Raw genomic sequence first — 17,809 nt, 5'->3', positions numbered from 1 at the left:
AGGACTGCCTGGAGCTGTGAGTAAAGGGTCACCAACTCAGATTGCATCCAAATACGGTTATCACAGTCTCTAATCATACTAAAGGTTGTGGAACTATGGACCAGACAGTTATTAAAATATGAAATTGTGCTTAGTAAATACACAAACACACAACAAACATAAAAAATAAACTTCTAAGCACACAGATTAATTAAAATATGTCACTTCATAGTTGGAAGCTCATAATGTAATTCAAAAATGCACAATGCATTCTCCTGTGGTGCTAGAGGAACAGAAGCAACCGAACTGACTGCTCAAACAAAAACAAACAATTAGTTGTAGCATAACCATTAGAGGCAGCAGAACTATGTACAACACAATTATTAAAATGCAGATCTGTGCCTAGCAAATAGGCAAACATGCAATAAATGTAACAGTTAAACTACTAAGCACACCCATAAACCAAAATAAGTTCCTTATAGTTATAAGCTCATAAAATAGTTCACAAATGAACAATGTACTGTCCTGTGGTGCCACAGGAAAGGAAGTTACCAGCTAACTAAGATATCTTCTAACTAAAGTGCATGATATTTGAAATAACATCAGATATAATTCTTATAACAGACTTCTGCGATCTGAAAGTAAATGTCCGTCTCATATGTTGAGTTTCCCCAGAAACTGATTCCACAGTTAACAGTGAATGAAAACATGCAGAATAAATTAGTTTCTTAAATTTTTAATCACATTATCTGTAAACATGTATACTGGAAACAAAGCAGAACTAAGTCATTAAATCTAGACAGTGGCTTTTCCAATTGCACTCCGTCTTCAGGCCACGAGTGGCCTACCGGGACCATCCAACCACCGTGTCATCCTCAGTGGAGGATACGGATAGGAGAGGCGTGGGGTCAGCACACCGCTCTCCCGGTCGTAAGATGGTATTCTTGACCGAAGCTGCTACTGTTCGGTCGAGTAGCTCCTCAATTGGCATTATGAGGCTGAGTGCACCCCGAAAAATGGCAACAGCACATGGTGGCCTGGATGGTCACCCATCCAAGTGCTGACCACGCCCGACAGCGCTTAACTTTGGTGATCTCACGGGAACCAGTGTATCCACTGCGGCAAGGATTTTGCCAGATATTCCAATACCAGAAACTTAAGATTTCAAATTTCTTGTGTTTCATTATTTGAGAAACCTATTTTGATAGTTTCTGGACTTCTGTAAGAAGTACTGCATTGTATGCAGTCAGTGTTGCTAAATTAAATGGTAATCCATCTGCCTTGAACAATCTACTGATATTCTGAAATATTTCATTAGCTGCCTTTTCAATAAGAAAAATGGTATTATTTTTTTTCCTTATACTCATATTATCAGAGAGATGGACAAAATTTGCATCTTTTGAAGCTACTGGTGCAAGATGTTGTACACGGACTGCCTGAAAAAAATTAGTACACCTGGTAAGGTGACACTGATTCTGTTCCAATGATGGCATACGCCACCTGCTGGATAGTAGATGAACTGATAATGGTTGCAACGGTGTCTGCCAACAGATAACGTAGTGGCATAGCTACCAGAATGCTGTGTGTGTCTACCTTGTAATATGGAATGCTCACAGTCAGAAAACTCATTGTAATGAGAATTAGTGAAGCAAGCAGGCAGCTATGCAACAGGGATGCATTCATCCTTCCTACAGCCGACTGAGTGAGTTTTAGAAGGGTCCAATTGTGGCCTTTCAAGTGAAAAATGGTCCTTTCAATGAACTGTCATGAAATTTGGACATGCTGCATCAGTTCTGCAATGACACTAGTATCAGTTATCATGCGAACATTCTCACACCTGTAGACGAGATTATGGACATCCACATAGCACAGATATCATCTAGGATCGTCATAGTGTAAGAGTACCAGTGGCTGATTGTACAGCTACCACAACACAGATAAGAGGGCTTGTGAGCCAAGAGGGTCATTATGAGCTGTTGTGAACCAGCGTTATTAGCAGTGGGACTGTGGGCATGCACACCTCTAGCCTGTCTTCCAATCGTGGCACAGCATCGACGTGAACAGCTGGACTGGTGCCATCAGAGGACCACTTAGAAGATGGAATGGTGTGCCATGGTCTTCAGTGATGAGAAAAGATTCTGCCTACATGTGAGTGATGGTTGTCTGTGAGTAGAATGTAGACTTGGTGAGTGCTGCCTCGTAAAGTGCATTCATTGAAGACACATTGGCCCCACCCCGGACCTTATGGTCTGGTGTGTGATAAGCTACAAGTCACTTTCAACTTGGGTGTTTCTGGAAAGGACGCTAAGCAGTGCTCACTATGGGCAGAATGTTGTTAGACCTGTTGTTGTGCCATTCATGTAGTGGGAAGGTGATGGTGATGTGTTGCTCCAACAGGATAATGCTCACCCACACACTGCCCATGAAACTCAACTTTTTCTGCAAGATGTGCTGCAATTTCCTGGGCCAGCACAATCTCTGGACCTGTCTTCAGTCAAGTGCATGTGGGATATGATGGAATTAGAATGGTTCGTGTGACTTGCCAACCAACAGCTCTTACAGAACTACATGCACGGGTTGACCAGGCATGGAATAATGTATCCGAGGAAAGTATTCACCATCTTTATGATTGAGAATGTGGGTGTTTCAGCGTGGGTTGACATCTCATTCCTCACAACCACTTGTGCTGTTGATCTGTAAATGTAATCATTTCATGTGTTCAATATGCACTGTTGCCACAATAAATTTTGAGTGAATTGGAAACCTACAAAAGGGTGTACTAATTTTTTTCCAACAGTGTATATCAAAAGCAACTGATGACCCAAAAGTAAACCTGATTGATTGATTGTTTGATTTCTTTATTAATCCATGTAACAATTTATATTGTGTGGATTTCGTCAGCAAAATCATATACAATACAATATACTTACAATTTATACACACAAAATTAATATTTACACACATTTTTAATGTATCTTACACTAGTTTTATATCCTTATGTAATTTTCTTATAGTACTGAACAATTCTGGATTTCATGTTATAATTTTTTCCTTGTGTATTACAATGCAGGCTACTTTAATTACACTACGTGTTTCAATTCGGATAGTCCATTACTGTGTAATAACTTTTATTTAATAAAAATTTTTTTAGTTTTGTTTTGAACTTTCCAATTGTGTCAATATCTTTTATATTTTGGGGTAATTTATTATATAATTTAAGGGCATTGTAGAACAAGCTCTGCTGAGTTTTAACTTTATTTTTCCTCTCTAGGTGCAGATTGTATTGGTTTCTAGTTTCATAGCTGTGTACTAAAGAATTTTTAACATAGCAGTCAATATTTTTTTTTACGTACATAATACTTTGAAAAATGTATTCACAGGGGACAGTTAGGATTTCCAGCTTTTGGAAATGTTCAAGGCAGTGAGCCCTACTGCCACTCTTGGTTACTATACGAATTGCTCTTTTCTGTAATTTGAAAACTATTTGAATATTTTTACAGTTGACTCCCCAAGATATTATTCCGTTGGTACACCATGTCTTATTGCTTTAAATTCTAAGTGTCTGTTATTACATGGTGACATGGAACTGATATACATTATTTTCTGCCAATCAGATAAGATAAAAACCATGGACCTGCTGTGTGATCTACTGTATAATATTTTTATTTTTGTGGTAGGATGTGCTTCAGGTGGTCAAAAACATTAGCTAACTTACACAATATTTCCTACAGTAGTTTTTTTTCTAGTTTATTGATGTTAGTATATCATATGTCAAATAGTTTGCTCAAAGAATGAAATACAAGAGGTTTAAAATGTTAAGACACAAAGGAACTACAAATGTTGGCTGTGTCTTAATTCGAAATGGCTTCTGGACAACAAATGGTGTCTGTTCTTTTGGACATTCATACTATATAGAAATCAGAACCACAATTGGAAAACCCACTACTTAGATTTAATGACCATTCTTAGTTCTATGTGTTCAGTTTACAGTCCTTTTTGAAATCCGAACTGTTTACTACTGAGTATATAAAGTCCAGTATATGCCTAAAAATTTGTGAAAATATTGGTGGTAATGAGATCTTTTGGTAATTACTTACAATGTTTTGTCTCCTTTTGTTGTGAAGTAGTTTGACAACAGCATATTTAAGTGGCTCTGGGAATGTACTACTGTAAAAAGGTTCATCACTTAAGTCACTCAGTATATTACTAAGTTCATGTGAACAAACATTTCCACTTGAACATTTATTGTTAAGAGAGTTGATAACACTGCAAACTTTTTTATACATTAGAATAAAGCTGGATTTGATAAAACTTGTTTTGCAAGTCTTTTCAGTGGAATGTGAGGCTGTCTGCTAAGAAAGCATTGAATATTAAATTATTTGATACTGACAGAATAAAGTTATTAAATGTTTCTGTAATTTTGCGGTCTGTCTTAAAGGAAATCTCTTGAGGCTTTCATAGGCCTTTTGTTGGCTAATTGCCTGTTGTCTCGAGTTCTCTGGTTAGTGATTGTTTCATGATTTTCCTGATATTTCACCAGCTCAAGTCCTTGTTGTCATTGGATTCAAGGTGAGCTCATGGCCATACATTATATTTACCTGTCATGCCAGTATCTGAGGGCTTTTCCCTGGTCATTAGCACTGCGGGTCTCGCCCTGATCCCCACAACCATTGTTCACTACAGCATGGGAATCCAGGATACACTAGCTAGAGGCTCTATCTATTCTAGATGAAGCTATTATCATGTTTGTGGATTTCTATGGCCTCCTTGATCATGTGGGCATGACAGTTTTTCTCCACAGTGTGAACTCCTGTGTCAGCAGATTTTATCATGTAGCCAGTCTTGCACAGTGCATGCTCCACAAAAGTTGTTTTCCCCACCTGTTCCAACTTGCAATGACATTTATGTTTGGTGATACTCGTGTTTATGGACTGTCCTGTCATTCCCACACCAACTTTTCTGTGTGTTCATCTGTTCATATCTATCTTAAAAGAAGCTTATTGGTTTTCTTGATTTACTTGCTCTGTCTAATTTTTTACTATCTCCTCAGTAGTTCTGTACAGTGTGGGTCATTACTGAATGGATTTACTAGTATAAAAATTTGATTTTTATTTTTCACTTGATGTTCGTCAGTGCCTTCTGCCTGGTGGTATGTTGCAGTGTCTCAGTCACATTGCCCAAAACAGGATTGAACCACCCTGAAACTCACGTGTTGAACCATCAGTAGCTAAACTCACATGTTTCTGAAGAGGTAATGCTACTGAACTGCGTGTCTTATGATCTGACTGAACAATAGGCAGGCTTGGAGGTGATCAAGTGGGGGTGGAACCATGGCCAGCTGCCGGGAGCAGACACGCCGTTCACTCTCTTCTGCTCGCAGCTTCCTCCTCTCCTGCTCTCTTGCGTGGTAGCCCATTCAGACCCAGAAGCTTCTCTAGGCCTGCCTGTTTACAGAATTAAACTTTCAGGCATATAAAAATATGTTTTCTTTATAGGTGCCTACAGCTTTCCCCTCCTGGTCAATCCTGACACATTAACAACTTCTGTCAGGAGTAGGATGGCTCATCATTAGGCCCATCTCATTTGAAGTTTAACCAGTCATACCTACTGAAGCTGCCAGCAGTACTTGATGTGCCAGATGCACCATGTAATAATAAGTGCACGCATTTGTGGCATCGCCATGCAGTGTTCCACCGTTCGGCATTATTTTTCCAAGCAGCTGCAGCATGGAACGCCAGGCCGCATGGCTGGGTGCCTTGCCGCACGTCACCACCAGGTGCCACAGGCAGTCCGGGGCCACGCTAAGCTGCAGGAAGCCACCTTCTGCACCACACTGTGGTGCGGACACATGTCCCAGCCAGCTAGCTGACACACGGCACCTGACCGTCAACACTGCTGCCTTCACCTCTGCCGTTATTTCCAGCTGCTGTTACCCAATGCACCACTGCCGCAACTTCTGAAAGTTCGTCGCTTCATTTTTCTATGCCGCTGCCGCCATGCTGCCAGCTACGCTGTCGTGCCACCAATATAGGCCATTTCTTTCTTTCCGTGCTCTGATTGTAAAGTTTCCAGCGAGCACTAGGTGCCCTAACATAGTAACCATGCCTTAAACCCATAGTACCGCCACTGGCGGAGACAACTCCCCACCTAAGGGAAAACCAGAGGAAAACCAGACCCAGTAGCTGCCCTCCAAGCAGAAATCAACAACTTACTATTACAGAAAATAGAATTAATGGAAGAATGCCAAAAATTGGCTCAAACCCAGTCTGCCAGTTTAAGTGTGCCAGAAACACACCCTGCTATGCCACAAATGATGGCTGCAAGCACCTCCAGTAGCATAGTACCCCAGCTGCACATTGCCACCTTGGCTAACAGTTTCCCTGCAGTCAACTTCATCCCGACATTTTCCGGGAAACCCAATGAACAGATAAAGTCCTTTTTGCAAACTGTCTGAGATGAAGGCCACGCTTGTGCTTGGCTAGACGATTCTTGGTGAATGTACTCTGCCTTGAATTCTCAGGTGACACCCATACCTATATTGAATCAGTGGACACCTTTAAGGACACCGCCTCTTTTGTCACCTTAGATACTGGGCTGAAAGAAAGGTATTCAGACTGACGTGATGCCCGCTATTACAGGGATAAGTTATCCACCCTCTGCCAGAAGCAAGGGGAGGACATAGAGGCATTTGCTGACCGAATCCGTGCTGTGACTTGATGCACTTACACACTGGGTTTGGGTCCTGCAGATAATGAAGTGTTAATCGAGCAAGTGGAAGCTCACTTGATTGACATATTTATATGATGGCAAGCAGTAAAAATTCTCGCTGTGTGCGGGATATTATCTTGCTGAAATCTAAGCCCAGAAAGGCTTGCCATTAAGGGCAATAAAATGTCACATTGAATATCTTTGACCCATATGTGGGAGGGGAGGTCAAAATAGCATAGCCTGCCTGGTTGCATGATGCCACATGACTTGCGATGGTGCAGGAGGAGGTAAGACATTTTGTTACCAGTTTTGTGCACCCGGACGAACAGCCGTGCCCAGTTTTCAAATGCAAGCAGGCATGCCAATGCTGCTGAAAGGCAGGCCTTGCTGCCATGCAGTGCCGTGAACCTTATTGCTCTCAGTGTGGAATCATAGGGCACATGAGTAAACACTGCCAGCATAACTCGGGAAACTGGGGCCCCTTGTGCAACCAACACAGGGGGCAATTCACCAACAATCCACTCCAATCCCAAAGACAGCCGGGAAATGGTCAAGGGGCAAGTCACGCTGTCAGACCATGCCCAATGTAAAATTTATACATCCAATCTGCCACGGTGTCATAAATGAGATGGCGAGTATCCTCCTCAAAGGTAAAATTAGAGGAAATAAGGTAAGAATACTTACTGAGATGGGAACACAAACTAGTGTGTTATTCTTAGTGCATGAGGGTAGACAAGGGTTAAAACCACCCCGGCACCACATTAATGGTCTGAGCGACAAGATAATCATACCCACTGGGTATTGTCAAGTTAAGTTGAAAATCAAAGCCAGCTACTACCCTTTTGACATGGGCGTAATTTGGAAATGAAGGCGAGATTTAAATGTCATGCTGGGGATTGATTTCCTTCACCACTACCAGAGTGTAATCGATTACAGAATGCAAATTGTCCATCTCGGTGAAGAAACCCACCATTTTGGATGCTCCCATGTCATTCCGTTGCAAGGAATTTCTGAAACGCGGCCACTTCCACAGGTTTCTTCAGAGCAAGGATGGGCATTACGTACAACTACCTCTGTTAGAATCAGTGGCGGCATGGGATGCAGTCTCTGGCTTGAGGTCAAATCCTGCGAACTGCTAAGAACAGCCATATTGGTGGATCCTCTCCGTCAAAATGATGTCCTCAATAGATCACAGGTCCATGTTAAGCACAGTTTAACAACAGCAGAAGTGCAGGAGAAGAAATTTTACATTCACGTCTGTTTGGACAATTTTGGCATGAAGGAGGTAGAGATTCCTAGTGGCACCATTATAGCTAGTGGCCACAAGATTGAAGAAATCCACCCTGTACAAGAGAAGTCAAAATGTAACCAAAAACACCGGCTCCTGGAATGTAACATATGTCATATTGCTCCCGTGCTCAAAGACAAATTTAAGGATAAGTTCGCTGACCAAAACAAATTGTACTCCCTCTTGGAAGAACACTTCTGGTTATTCAAGGAAAGGCATTATTTGCTGGCTAATAAGCTTGTTTACCATGAAATTCCCCCCCAGAGATGTAAGACCCATTGCACAGAACCCGTATAGAATACCGTACCACCTCCAGCCCGTTGTGGAGGAAAGTATCCAACAGCAGCTAGAGGCAGGGATAATACAACCCTCTGCCAGTCCCTCATCATCCCCAGTCGTTGGGGTCCCCAAGAAGTCAATCAATATCAATACGAGAGCAGTAAATAAAGTAACCACACCTGATAGTTACCCCTCTCCCCCGTATCTACGAAACACTGGACATGTAATGTGCTGCAAATACATAGAAAGAAAGATCCCATATAATTTAGCTATAATATAGCAGGTCAGCAACTGGAAGCAGTTAATTCCATAAATTATCTGGGAGTACACATTAGGAGTGATTTAAAATGGAATGATCATATAAAGTTGATCGTCGGTAAAGCGGATGCCAGACTGAGATTCATTGGAAGAATCCTAAGTAAATGCAATCTGAAAACAAAGGAAGTAGGTTACAGTATGCTTGTTCACCCACTGCTTGTATATTGCTTACCAGTGTCGAATCCGTACCAGATATGGTTGATGGAGGAGATAGAAGAGATCCAACGGAGAGCAGTTCGCTTCGTTAGAGGATCATTTAATAATCACGAAAGCATTACGGAGATGATAGATAAACTCCAGTGGAAGACTCTGCAGGAGAGATGCTCAGTAGCTCAGTACGGGCTTTTGTTGAAGTTTCGAGAACATACCTTCACCGAGGAGTCAAGCAGTATATTGCTCCCTCCTACGTATATCTCGCGAAGAGACCATGAGGATAAAATCAGAGAGATTAGAGCTCACACAGAGGCGTACCAACAATCCTTCTTTGCATAAACAATACGAGACTGGAATAGAAGGGAGAACCAATAGATGTACTCAAGGTATCCTCCGCCACACACTGTCAGGTGGCTTGTGGAGTATGTGTGTAGATGTAGATGTAGAAATTGTAAATACTTCACTACCCTTGACCTGAAGAGTGGGTAGCACCAAATACCAATTGCCCCACAGGACAGGCCAAAAGAAGCATTTGTAGTTCCCTCTGGTCTATATGAATCTCTGAGAATGCCATTTGGATTGCGCAACGCGCCAGCCACTTCCAAACCTCTGCCAACCTATTACAGGATTGAAACCCACAATGTACCTAGTCTATCTAGATGATATTGTTGTTTTTTCCAGGACTATAGATGAGCATGTTACCCAGTTAAGAAATGTTTTATCTAGACTAATAAGTGCTCATTTAAGCTTAAAAATAGGAAAATGTTCCTTTGCTGAGAGTCAAGTACAGTATATTGGGCACAATATTAGTGCTGATGGAGTAAAGCCAGACCCCCATCTCATTGAAGCAGTTAGAACTTTCCCTTCCCTTAAGAAAGTAAAAGAATTGCTAAGCTTTCTGGGACTCAGCAATTATTATAGGTATTTTGTAAAGGACTATGCCACAATGGCTTAATCCCTTACCCACCTGTTGAAAAAAATGTACCCTAATAATGGACCAATGAGTGCAAAGCTGCTGTGCAGCATCTCAGAGATGTTCTAACTAGTTCCCCCTTGTTGATCTATCTCGATTTCAAAAAACCATTCATTCTCTCATGTAATGCATCCGACTTTGCAGTAGGAGCTGTTCTGACTCTAATTATTGACAGTGAGGAAAGACCAATTGGTTACGCATCCTTTCAGTGAAACCAGGTGGAAATTAACAATATGACAGAGAAAGAATTACTGGCACTAATGTTCAGAGTTATCTACTTTAGATGCTACCATTATGAGAGAAAATTTACAATAATAACAGATCATGCAGCACTTCAGTGGCTATTAAATTTAAAAGACCCTAGCAGCTGTCTCACACGCTGGGTCCTGAAACTGAGTGAGGATGATTACCAAGTGCAACACAAAGCTGGATGTTTGCACCAGAATGCTAACACCCTTAGCAGAAAGGTGAGAGTAGCACAAACAGGTGAAGAACTAATTGACAAACTAAAAGACTCCCAGGAAAATGATGCAAAATGTTGCCAGTATCGCTCGCATCTGGATTTTGTTACAGAGGATGGAATTCTATATCATAAGACCCCCCTGGATAAATGTATAGTAATACCAAAAGACTTGCAATCAAGAATTATTGCCCAGTGCACAACAGCATCCAAGCTTGCCATAGGGGATGAATAGCCATAAACACCCACATTTCCGTGTAGTATTGGTAGGGCAACAGATGGCGAGATGTTACCAAGAGTATAAAAAATTGCCTACCCTGTGCCCGAAGAGCACCACCCCCATGAATCAAAATTCCCTTACAGTCTCTTCCCAAGGCATCAAAACCCTTTCAGTTCATTGCTTTAGACGTGGTCAGGCCACTTCCTGTAAGTACACAAGGAAGTAAATATATTCTATTATTGATCACTTTTCCCAATACCTTATTTTGGTTCCCATCACTGACATGTCAGCTGAAACTGTAGCACACACTTTTGTCCTTCCTTCCGGAAGCCCTGAAGCCATTACAACTGACCAAGGAACCAACTTTATGTCTGCCTTATTTATCCAAGTTTGCAAATTGCTGAGAATAAAAAATGGAGAACCATCCCTTTTCACCCACAGGGTGAACATGTTCATCACACTGTAAAATGAATGCTTTCCTACTATGTTAACTCAACCCACAGCTACTGGCAAAGATACATTCCGTATGTGGCAAGTGTGTACAAAAGCCATTTCCACGAAGCCACAGAACATACCCATTATGAGATAGTGTTTTGCTGCCCTATGGAATCTCCCTTTGAGATTGATAAATTACCTCCGGGAATTGATCACACAGCCATTAAGGGCCTAGCCCACCCCCATAAGGCCATTTGTAAGAAGGTACAGCAGGGGAACAACCACAAGGCAACCAGGAGGCAGATAGAAAGAAGCAATAAAAATGCCATCCTCCCCCCCCCCCCCCCCCCCCCTACAAACCTGGTGATTTGGTTTTACTGAAAAAACCTAGCATAAAGAAAGGAAGAGTAAAGAAACTAACCCCCCTGTATGACAGACGATATTGAATTATTTGACTCACTTCTCCTGTCAATGCAGAATTACAATTGTCCAACCGCAAAGTGATCATTCATTTTGATAGGATAAAACCCTATTCAGGAGCTATGCCTCTCCCCCCACCTTCTGAGACAAATGCCAGACCTTCAGCAAGTCCTGTTTCCCCTGTGAAGTGGAGTAAATGGAAAGTTACAGAGTCTGATAAATTGTTTCACCACTCTGTATTTTATGCCTTTTGTATGCTTAACAGTGTTGAGTAAAGTCCGACCCACTACGCGTTGTCAGTTGATAACTAGTTAATAATTGGTACCAATAACTTGTATTTTTCTTTTTTTTTATTCCTTTATGGGTTTATGTTAGGTTTAAACATTACATCATCATTTTTCTGCACAGCAATGCCTTTTATATCCCATATGTTTTTACTTGCATGTATTTTTATAGTTTATGTGTTGTATAATATGGACTTGTACCTTATACCACCAACCCTAGTATGTAAAGACCCACCACATCCTATATTTTAGATATATTGCACTACAACAATACTCCCATAATGTAAGACTGCTCCTAAAGTGGTGATACATGACTTTTTTGAGTTATAGGTTCTGAAATTGTATTATGCACCATATCAAGTACCCAACAGAGATGAGTTGAATGCGCCCTTGAAGTTGAAAAGAAGTACACTACCCTCTCACTGTAGAGCGGTAAGCAAGATAGAATTTGTGGTAGGAGAGATATGAATAAGTTTCACCCAAGTAAATGAAGAATAGCAGTTAGCATCCCACATGTGTGTTGCACATTTAAGATTTCACCCAGACAAATTTAGGTTTCGTTATTATTCACCCTACTTCTTACGAAGTAATTTATTGAGGAAGTGAAGTTGTTACGAGCGAGCACGAAAATCGACACTACTACCATTTGGGTACAGTGCCCCACCATGCACTTAGGAAGTGAGGGACACCCGTTTGTTCATTCAAACAAACATGCACATGATGTTCCAAGATGGAAGCTCCTGCTGAAATAAGCACTGGTTTGTTAATGATTAGTGCCAATGACATGACGTCATCGCCCAAGTGCGGTAACACAATATCTAGTTGAAAATATATTGTACACTACAGTAGATTATTGACCACTATTGCAGTAGTTCACACCTCTCTTTTCATAACTCACCCTGTTACTTGAGGGAACTTATGTATTTTGTAGTAATTAACTCCCCCCCCCCCCCCCCCCCCACGAGATTTAATCGCCCTATGTCTCCCTTGCCCATGTTTTGCACCGGGTTCCTACCTTTGCTTTGAGTTGCTCTTTCCCACCTCAACCATTACTTTCTACCTCCCTCCTCCAGGGCCATGAGCCTTACAAATTGCAGTTAGTACCCACAGAGTGCCCAACTGATCGGTTTATTCTTTCAGTTTTCAGTTTTGCAAAACGATCGCCTACCTATCTCTTTCATCTGTTAGTCATTGCCTCCCCCCAGAAGGAGGAGAAAGGAAGCATTTTACATTCCAATACAAGTATTACAGTTAGAATTTCTCTGTTGTTGCCACGTTAAGCCTCCTGCTCCTCTAGCAGCATCTGTCCTGCACCCTGCCTACTCTTAGGCTATTCACTTATTGTAATCAGAGGTCTAATCAGTATCATGCTCTTAGACAATCTACCCATTGCAATTCCTTGTATGGAAACCTGGCTGTACCATCTAGTTACTGACTTCCTCAGTGATGGTACACCCAGTAGACGTGTGCATCTGATCCCATATCTCCATATCCTGCAACTACTAGGTATCAGCGCTGAATCAATTTTATTCTGAAACCCATTACCTGAGCCTGTTCCCAATTATACTCCATTCCTTACTGCTTAATGTGAACACATTCCCAGTTCGCCGCAGGTTGGCCTCTCGGCCCGACTGGCCAGTATGTCGTCTGACCCCAGCATTGCGATCGTGGACCGCTGTACATGAATATACCCAGAACAAACTCTGCATTAAATGCAACAAACTTTTTCCCATTGGTCAAATCTCTTTTCTTTCCTGACATTCAGTACTAAAGCTTCCGGTTCAGCAATTCACTTATGAAATCACTACATACAGCGAATTTCACCTATAGATTGATTGCAGATTTTATTAATGCAACCTCTCATTGTAGCACCCTTTCCAAGCTAGATGATGAGTAAGCATGACCATACCCCCCTCAGCCCCTTACTACCCCACTGCTACTAACGTCGATCCCTGTAGTTCTTTGGAATCTTCCCAAACTATTTATTTATTTTTTTGTAAGTGGTAATTCCTTGATTGATTAACTCAATGTATGATGCTACCAGATCACTTCTGGTTGTTAACCCCCAGAGGGCAGTGAAGTTTTGTTGGTGATGGAAAAGAATTGATTTGTTTTACTCCTGTAAGTTGATCTGTGTACAGGCAAGAGTTCCTGTGTGTGTTGTTGTAGGTGATGTTAAATGGTCTGTTTTATGCTGCCACCCTGAGGTCAGAGCAAAACCATTAGCCATGATTCACTTCACCATGCAGTAAGTTTAGAGTTGATGCAAAGTTATGGAGTCATTTAAATTGCATGTTATGCTACCAGTGAACGCTTACTAAAAGCAGAGCATGGTGCAAACACATGGACTGGCACAGCTGTCACCTTGCGATAAGCCAGTCACGTCCCCAAACTCTACCACTTCCTCCCTATTCTTCATCTTGTCTGCTGTAATTAATTCTAATTTTCATATGATTTATTCGTCATTCATTATATAAGTTTTGAGTGACAATGTATGGAGAGTGTTATATAAAGTACAACTCTGTTATGAATACTTTCGAGCGACCCAGCCCTACTGTGTAGTACTTAATGGTAGCAGTTCACTATTTAATAGCTGTCCCTGTAATATCACTACCCCTCCTGAGGAGGTGTTTGCATGCCTGTCCTAGTTCTGTATATACCCCTTTAGAAATTATCTTTATTGGTTTATCACTATGAGTATCGTTTAGAAAAGGACTTTTTGCATGACTTCGGTCACCCCCTTCTGTTGTCCCTGAACAGCAATCTCCTGGGGAATATCATGTTATGTTGTGAAATGGGAGCAAGAGTGTTCCTTGCTGTCCCCATACTGTAGCAGTCAGTAAAAGGTAGTAGTGAGTAGAAAGGAACAGTAAATAAGTAAAATCTACCCAAAAGGAAAGGCATGGCCCTCGTTTACATGTGAGCAACGAAATTTGCATGTGAAGTGCTCCATCAGTGTTAACTCTTCCACCCTCCTCCCTCTAGATCTGTGCATCGACCCTTCCAGAACCCGCTGCTTATATGCTCCGGCGGAAGTTGCAGTGCATCACAGCGTGCTGCTGCCTGCTGCATTCAGTGACCTCGGCCATTACCCCGCCAACAGCTGATCGGTGCAAACAGCACACTACTCGCAGCTTCCCACACCAATGCTGCACCATCTGCCGTCGTCCAAATTTCATCAAGCAAGCATTCGTCACCTAATTATTGTCATTTTTTTAATACAAATCTAGCACGCAAACACAAATAATCAAGATATATTGTTAAAATTATGTAAGGCCTTCCTTTGCAGGAGCCCCTTAGTAACTGTCAATTTACCATCCCCACGTTCTTCACTCCTGTGGAGGGGAGAAGGGTGTACAGCAGGGGTCGTTACTGGATTTGTTTACTAGTATAAAAATTTGATTTTTTTTTTCACTTGATGTTCGTCTGTGCCTTCTGCCTGGTCGCAAGTTGCAGTGTCTCAGTTACATTGCCCAAAACCGGATAGTACCACCCTGACACTCATCAACTATTGAACCATCAGCAGCTAACTCACGTTGCTGGTGAGGTAACGCTACCGAACTGCATGTCTTATGATCTGACCAACCAATAGGGAGCCTTGGAGGTGGTCAAGTGGGGGTGGAACCACGGCCAGCTGCCAGGAGTGGACACACCATTCGCTCTCTTCTGCTGGCGGTTTCCAAATCGACCAGATGCCCTCCTCTCCTGCCCTGCAGTCTCGGTGGTTTCCCTAGGCCTGCCTGTTTACAGCATTAAACTTTCATGCATATAAAAATATGTGTTTTTTATGGGTGCCTACAGCTTTCCCCTCCTGGCCAATCCTGATGCATTAACAGTTCATATTTCATTACTGAAGGAGGTTATTTTTTTGTTGATGCACTGATGACTTTACATGAAATTTTACTGTACAGATTTAATGTTATTAGACCCTGTCAACATTTGTGTCACCACTGGTTAATTTCTTAGAAAAGCAGTTTTTAAAGTAGCCTATGATTGTGTTACAGAACACATCATATTTTTCATGAATGCCAAGCAGCACATTTTTTCCTTAAATTCCTTTTTCATGTATTATGGCTGACAGATAAGTGAATCACCCAGAAGGGGATGAGAAAAAGGAAGAAAACTTCATGAGCTGAGAGAGTTCATGATTTTATTACAGTGATTGCAAAAAAAATTTTTTTTTAGTCATCAATCTCCTGACTGGTCTGACATAGCCCACCATGAATTCCTCTCCTGTACCAGCCTTTTCATCTCAGAATAGTAAGTGCAACCTATGTCCTCAATTATTTGGTGGGTGTATTCCAATCTCTGTCTTCCTCTACCGTACAACCCCTGTAGTGATGTGGAAATTATTCCATGATGTCTTAACAGATGTTCCATCGCCTTGTCCGTTCTTCTTGTCAGTGTTTTCGATATATTCCTTTCCTCACTAATTTTTTGGATAACCTACTCATTCCTTATCTTATCAGTCCACCTAATTTATAATGTTCTTCTGTAACAACACATTTCAGCTGTTTGATGCTTTTCTGTTCCAGTTTTCACAGAGTCCATGTTTCACTACCGTACAATACTGTGCTCCTAAAATACAGTCTCAGAAATTTATTCCTCAAAGTAAGACCTATATATGATACTAGTAGACTTCTCTTAGCCAGGAATGTCCTTTATATCAGTGCCAGTCTGCTTTTTATATCCTCATTGCTCCATCAATCACGGGTTATTAAATATGTTTCTGTTCTTATATAACTTACATGTTCTTCTGCAGATAACATTGGTTCTTGTCACATCCTGAGTGTAAAACCATCTGAATCTGACACTTTGTCTTCTACAAGGATCACTCCAAAAGAAAAGTGCCTGTACAACAAGTGCCCAGAGGAGTAAGATTCAAAGAGCTAATAGTAGCATAAATAATTGTGGCCATATTTCACTAACAATATGGAGGGAGAAAATCTGCAGTGAGTGTAGTTTCTGATATCTAATGTGAGTTGTCACAAAGAAATTAAACCTACAGTGGCACAAGAGATATTAAAACAAACTATTGTAACTGACCAGGAATTATTATTATTATTAACTGCTGCGTGATTCTTCGCCTTTCATGAAAAGCAACTTGTATTTATATATTATGGCTTGTCATTGGGCTTAGTCATTGTGTTAAGGACTTTAAAAGGTTAATTATGAAATAGGTTCTGTAGGCTGGCACTTAATCAAACTCCATCAGTTACACAAGTGCTCTTAGAGTCTAAATTATGACCAAGAACTATGTGAACACTTCAAGTAAGAAAGTCCATCCGACAATATATTGTTCTTGCCTAACAAATTTGTCTTTCACCAAGATAACATTATCTTAATGCACTGCTCCAACTCTGTTTATAAGCAGACATTATGGAGTAGCTATGCTCAGCTTTGAAGGACAGACAGAGAACTGATTATTTACTCAATCAATGGTGGGGGAGTTAAATGTTTCGCTGCATGATGAGCATTACACATAAGTAAGTCATTAGATGTATAGATACGTTCTGACAAAAGTCATTACTGTACAACATGCAAAAGTGGTACTGGTACACTGGTAAATGATCACTATTAATGAATAAGCACATTAATACCCGAGTGATGAAAAATATGTGTTTGCTAGTGCAAAATTTTTATCTTATCATGGTACTGAGAGAAATCCTTAGCATAGGACCAAGTTGTTTAGAAAATTATAGAAGTTCATTGACTGGACAATAATTTATGACATTCAGTCCTCCAGAATTAAATTCCCAATTTATTTCTGTTAATAGCATTTAACTATTTAAGTACAGTATTGCAGTTTTAAGTGATGAATCTTAGAATAGGGTGCAAATTCTGTGCAGGTACTATTTCTTCATTTTACACTGTCATTCTGTATGTCATGTTTTCTCTAGAAGTAATGGTTTTAATTAGCTACAAGCGACCATATTAATGAAAGGTATTCTGATATAAATAATCACAATCTCCCAGATGTCTCACCAGACTGCCCATGAAATTTGCAAGTGACTTCACACAACTACTACTTACCACAGATTACATTTAATTAATTAATACTGCATTATAAGATAAAGTTATCCTGTTTATCTTGAAAACCTATCAGAAACTGTAATTCATTAGCAACAACTTCAATCTTTACTACAGTTACAATTATCTAATAAGGACAGTGGATATATGTCTTATTCATTCCAGCCTCCTTCCTTGTCTACAGAATTGTGTAATTCTTGAAGAGCTTCAACCTTGTTTTGCAGTACTTTTTTTATGCTGCACTGAAATTCCAGATCAAAGC

At 40.8% G+C, this 17,809-nt stretch overlaps 1 pseudogene; it reads right to left on the bottom strand.

Moving 5' to 3' along the window:
* Positions 1-996: 996 nt before the first annotated feature.
* On the bottom strand, positions 997-1,114 carry LOC126472161 (5S ribosomal RNA; annotated as a pseudogene).
* Between the last annotated feature and the right edge of the window lie 16,695 nt (positions 1,115-17,809).

The sequence above is a fragment of the Schistocerca serialis genome, chromosome 3, assembly GCF_023864345.2.
Source record: "Schistocerca serialis cubense isolate TAMUIC-IGC-003099 chromosome 3, iqSchSeri2.2, whole genome shotgun sequence".
Lineage (NCBI taxonomy): Eukaryota > Metazoa > Arthropoda > Insecta > Orthoptera > Acrididae > Schistocerca > Schistocerca serialis.
The sequence above is the reverse complement of the archived record's forward strand: the minus strand, read 5'-3'. Positions and strand labels throughout refer to the sequence as shown.